This window comes from Triticum aestivum, chromosome 6D (assembly GCF_018294505.1).
Source record: "Triticum aestivum cultivar Chinese Spring chromosome 6D, IWGSC CS RefSeq v2.1, whole genome shotgun sequence".
Lineage (NCBI taxonomy): Eukaryota > Viridiplantae > Streptophyta > Magnoliopsida > Poales > Poaceae > Triticum > Triticum aestivum.
The window spans coordinates 125,254,419-125,260,707 of record NC_057811.1 but is presented as its reverse complement, the minus strand read 5'-3'; positions in this window follow the sequence as shown (position 1 = coordinate 125,260,707).

The following is a 6,289-nucleotide window of genomic DNA, read 5'->3' as shown; positions in this document are numbered from 1 at the left end:
TAGATCTGAAAATAAAAGGTAATAAAAATAGATCTCAAAGAAAATAATAGATCGGAAAGAAAATATGATAAAGAATAGACCCGGGGGTCGTAGATTTCACTAGTGGCTTCTCTCGAGAAAAATAGCATACGGTGGGTAAACAAATTACTGTTGGGAAATTGATAGAATTTCAAATAATTACGATGATATCCAGGCAATGATCATTATATAGGCATCACGTCCAAGATTAGTAAACTGACTCCTGCCTGCATCTATGATACGTCTCCGTCGTATCTACTTTGCCTAACGCTTTTCCTCTTGTTTTGGACTCTAATTTGCATGATTTGAATGAAACTAACTCGGACAGACGCTGTTTTCAGCAGAACTACCATGGTGTAGTTTTTGTGCATAAAGAAAAGTTCTCGGATTGGAACAAACTTTAAAAGGATTTTTTATACAATAAAAGAGAATTTCTGGAGCCAAGAACCACCGGAGTGGGGGCACCTAGGTGGGCACAACCCACCAGGCCCCCCTCCAGGCGCGCCCAGGTGGGTTGTCCCCACCTGGTGGCCCTGCAGACCTCAACCTTGATACTATAAAATCACATATTCGGAGAAAAAAATCAGGGAGAAAGAATTATCATGTTTCACGAGACGGAACCACCGCCACCTCCTGTTCTTCATCGGGAGGCCGGGTCTGGAGTCCGTTTGGGGCTCCGGAGAGGGGGATCTTCGATCTTCGTCATCACCAACCCTTCTCCATTGCCAATTCCATGATGCTCCCCACCAAGAGTGAGAAATTCCTTCGTAGGCTCGCTGGCCGGTCAGGAGTTGGATGAGATTCATCATGTAATCTAATTAGATTTGTTAGGGCTTGATCCCTAGTATCCATTATGTTCTGAGATTGATGTTGCTATGACTTTGACATGCTTAATGCTTGTCACTTTGGGCCCGGGTGCCATGGTTTCAGATCTGAAACTTTTATGTTATCACCATTATATCTATGTTCCAGATCCGATATTGCAAGTTATAGTCACCTACTACGTGTTATGATCCGGCAACCCCGGAGTGACAGAAGTCGGGACACTTCCCGGTGATGAACGTAGTTTGAGGAGTTCATGTATTTGCTATGTGTTAATGCTTTGTTTTGGTTCTCTATTAAAAGGAGGCCTTAATATCCCTTAGTTTCCAATAGGACCCCGCTGCCACGGGAGGGTAGGACAAAAGATGTCATGCAAGTTCTTTCCACAAGCATTTATGACTATTTACGGAATACATGCCTACATTATATTTATGAACTGGACCTAGTGTTGTATCGCCCTAGGTTATGACTGTTATATGATGAATATCATCCAACGAGTTCACTGATCCAATGCTTACGAATTTCTCTCATATTGTTCTTGCTAAGTTACTACTGCTATTGTTACTATTGCACTTGCTACAAAATCATTGCTATCACTGTTACCATTACTATTGCTGTTGCTACTGCTATCAAAACTATCATATTACTTTGCTACTGATTGAAGGAAATATGCCCTAGAGGCAATAATAAAGTTGTTATTTATATTTATTTATATCATGATAAATGTTTATTATTCATGCTAGAATTGTATTAACCGGAAACTTGATACATGTGTGGATACATAGACAAAACACAGTGTCCCTAGTAAGGCTCTACTAGACTAGCTCGTTAATCAAAGATGGTTAAGTTTCCTAACCATAGACATGTTTTGTCATTTGATGAACGGGATCACATCATGAGGAGAATGATGTGATGGACAAGACCCATTCATTAGCATAGCATAATGATCGTTAAGTTTTATTGCTATTGCTTTCTTCATGTCATATACATATTCCTTTGACTATGAGATTATGCAACTCCCAGATACCGGAGGAATACCTTGTGTGCTATCAAACGTCACAACGTAACTGGGTGATTATAAAGATGCTCTACAGATATCTCCGAAGGTGTTTGTTGGGTTGGCATAGATCGATATTAGGATTTGTCACTCCGAGTATCGGAGAGGTATCTCTGGGCCCTCTCGGTAATACACATCATGATAAGCCTTGCAAGCAATGTGACTAATGAGTTAGTTACGGGATGATGAATTGCAGGAAACTAAGGGATATTAAGGCCTCCTTTCAATAGAGAACCAGAACAAAGCATTAACACATGGTGAATACATGAACTCCTCAAACTACGGTCATCACCGGGAGTGGTCCCGAATATTGTCACTTCGGGGTTGCCGGATCATAACACGTAGCAGGTGACTATAACTTGCAAGATCAGATCTAGAACATGGATATAATGGTGGTAACATAAACGGTTCAGATCTGAAATCATGGCACCCGGGCCCAAAGTGACAAGCATTAAGCATGGCAAAGTCATAGCAACATCAATCTTAGAACATAGTGGATACTATGGATCAAGCCCTAACAAAACTAACTCGATTAGATGATGAATCTCATCCAACTCCTCACCGACCAGCAAGCCTACCAAGGAATTACTCATTCCCGGTTGGGAGCATCATGGAATTGGCGATGGAGAAGGGTTGGTGATGACGAAGAATGAAGATCCCCCTCTCCGGAGCCCCAAACGGACTCCAGATATGGCCTCCCGATGAAGAACAGGAGGTGGCGGCGGCTCCGTCTCGTGGATCACGATAATTCTCTCTCTCTTATTTTTTCTGGAAAAATAGGTATTTATGGAGTTGGAATCAAGGTCTGCATGGCCACCAGGTGGGGACAACCCACCTGGGCGCGCCAGGAGGGGGGGCGTGCCCTGGTGGGTTGTGCCCACCCAGGTGCCCCCCTCCGGTGGATCTTGGCTCTAGAAATTCTCTTTATTTATATAAAAATTCCTCGCAAAGTTTCATTCCATTCCGAGAACTTATATTTCTGCACAAAAACAACACCATGGTAGTTCTGCTGAAAACAGCGCCAGGCCGGGGTTAGTTTCATTCAAATCATGCAAATTAGAGTCCAAAACAAGAGGAAAAGCGTTAGGAAAAGTAAATACGTTGGAGACGTATCAACTCCCCCAAGCTTAAACCTTTGCTTGTCCTCAAGCAATTCAGTTGATAAACTGAAAGTGAAAAAGAAAAACTTTTATGAACTCTTTTGCTCTTGTTTGCATAAATAAGCTTAAACAGCACCCAGGTTTTCAGCCAACATTATAACTAACCATACTGACAATAACTCTTAAAAATTATATTAACTCATATCAATGACATAATCAGCTAGCGAGCAATAATAAGATATCTCAAACAGCAACATGTTGTCAAAACAACCATGATAGAATATGACAATAGTGGTATCTCGCTAGCCCTTTCTGAGACCGCAAAACATAAATGCAGAGCACCTCCAAAGTTCAAGTAGCAACTAAACATTGTAATTCATGGTAGAAAAGGTCCAGTCATTATGCACCCAACATTAGCTACACACAATGCATAAGCATGATAGCAGTGCTCTCAGGTTCTGGCGCTTATTTTAGAAGGTGACGACACAACATAAAAGTAAATAGATAGTCCCTTCGCAGAGGGAAGCAGTGATTTGCAGAGGTGCCAGAGCTCAAGTTTTAAAACAGAGGTAAATGATATTTTGAGACATGCACCCTTCTCATTTACTTCACGACCATCAGTTATCAATATCTTCCATGCTAAGAACGCTAGTGGCGGTTCCCAAGCGATAAAAGTAAAGTTTTTGACTCCATTGGGAGTTTTTGTTTGATTATTTGTAAGCTTTTTCTGTTTGCAGTTTGGGACTGGGCATCCCTATTACCGCCCTTTTCTCGGGCGATGGCGAATGAATAAACACTCGACCTGAGAATTACCTGCTTAGCATGGAAGATAGCGACCACCTCCTGTCGTTCCATGAATGATCCAGGCACACAAAAAGGATGTTTATTAGAAGTTTTTAGAGGTGGCACATGCAAATTTACTCAGGACGGCAGGGTAATACCACATATAGGTAGGTATGGTGGACTCATCTGGAATAACTTGGGTTCAAGGTTTTTGATGTACAAGGAGAATTCCCACTTAGTACAGGCGAATGCTAGCAATTAGATTGAGAAGTGGCCAGCTAGAGAGCAACAACGGTCATGAACATGCATTATGCATAAGTAACATTGGACACTAGCATGAGTAGGATATGAACACCATGAACATAAATATCATAGAGGCTATGTTGGTTTTTATTCAACTACGTGCATGAACATGTGCCAAGTAAAGCCACTCGAACATTCAGAGGAGGATACCATATCATCATACTACATCACAATCATTTTAACGCAATGTTGATATCCAAGATAAATCATCACTCCCAGCTACTTATGCATGGCATGATAAACTATAATCTCTAATTGTCATTGCAAACATGTTTAATCATAATGGGCTGAATCATGGATACTGGGTTAAACATATTTACACAAACATAACAAGTCGAGTTCATACTCGTTTCTCTCTCACACGGCCAGTTCATCGAATATCGTCATTATTGCCTTTCACTTGCATAACCGAACGATATGAAAATAATAATAGTGCAAGAGCGTCGTGGACTAAGCTGGAATCTGCAAACATTTTATTCAATAGGAGAAGACAAGGTAAAATGGGCTCTTTATTAGATCAACAATTATTCATATGAGAGCCACTCAACATTTTCATCGTGGTCTTCTCCTTGGTACAACTCGAATAAAAAGAAAAGAAATTCAGAGAAACACACTAAAATATTTTTGGAGTTTTTGGTTTTCTTGAACAAGCAAATAAAAGGGTAAAACAAAAACGAGAAAACTATTTACACGGGAAAGCTCCCAACAAGCAAAAGAAGAACAAGGAAATCTTTTTGGGTGTTCTTTTTAATATTAATATTACAACTAAGCATGCATAGAAAGTAAACTAACTATTTTTTTTATTTTTCTAAAGTTTTTCAAACACATAAGAAAGAAAGCAAGAAAAATAAAATTTAAACATGGATGATACAATGAAAAAGGGTGAACACTGACAACGGGAATAAGTGGACATGAATGTAATGTCGGTGAGAAACACGTACTCCCCCAAGCTTAGGCTTTTGGCCTAGCTTGGTAATCGATCAGTAGTCTGGATAGTAGTCAGCGTGGTAGCTCACGGAGGCTCTCGGTGCGGATGCCTCGGCTTGCCGTGCTGCCTCCACCACCGCGTTGTGAGCTCGGGCCTCGCTCTCAAGAACAAAATATCTTCCCTTGCTGTGATAGTCAAAAAGAGCAGGCGCAGGCAAATATGTGTGCACAACAGATGTTTGGTTAAACAACAGATTATAAGTGAAGTTATGAATTTTTCCTTTGAGGATCTTATGACTTTTCAAAGCATTAAAGTCTAAATACTGTGTGTCTAGGATAGGGTCAAAGGGCAAAGGTGAAACACCCAACCCTCGTGCTAAATGCGTGGCATATATTCCACCATAGAAATAGCCACTATGAGCGTTATGTTGCAGTCTGCGTGCAACAATCGCTCCAAGGTTATAACTCCTTTCACAGGTGAGAGCGGTGCGTATGACGCTCAAATCTGGAGCACAAAGTGTACTATAGTCTTGTTTGCCTACTATACATTTCCCGTTAAATAATGCAAAGTACTGAATTGCAGGAAAATGAATGCTCTTTATTCTACCTTGTGCCACTCCCCTCGTCTCACCGTAGCAAAGACTAGTCAAGAATGATTGGTACTTAGCCCTTGGCGGTTCGTCAAGCGAACCTCAGAATGGGAGTTTGCAGTGGTGAGCAAAACTCTCTAGTGAAATGGTAAATGGATTTTCATAAAGCTTAAATGACACCCTAGACTCATGGAGATGGAATTTAAATCCTTTACAAATGATTAAGTGAGAGTGTGGTGTTGTTCGCACTTATCTGAAATGTAGGGACCGAGACCGGCATTGTGAACATATTGCTCAAATTCCTCCTTAATGCCCACATGCATCATATAATCATTACAAGGCCATAAGCATGTTTTGGTGGCTGCATCTCAAATGGAACTTTCACTTGGTTCGACATAAGACAGGCGAGCGGAGTTGTCACTTGAAGACGCCCCGAGGATCTCCTCCACGAAGAACTCCTTCCAAATAGGTTCATCATATTCGCATACAATTTTTTGAAAAAAAATTAATGACAAAAATTTATCAACAAAACTTTATAAGATTGATAGCAACTACTCATAGGGATACTTAGAGGCCATAGCAAGCATTCAAACTACTTAGGACTCAAGAATTCAACATGCAAGCTCATCTACAGCAGCACCAAGAGTAGCTAATTATTAAAAATATAAACCACTAAAACAAAAACTAAT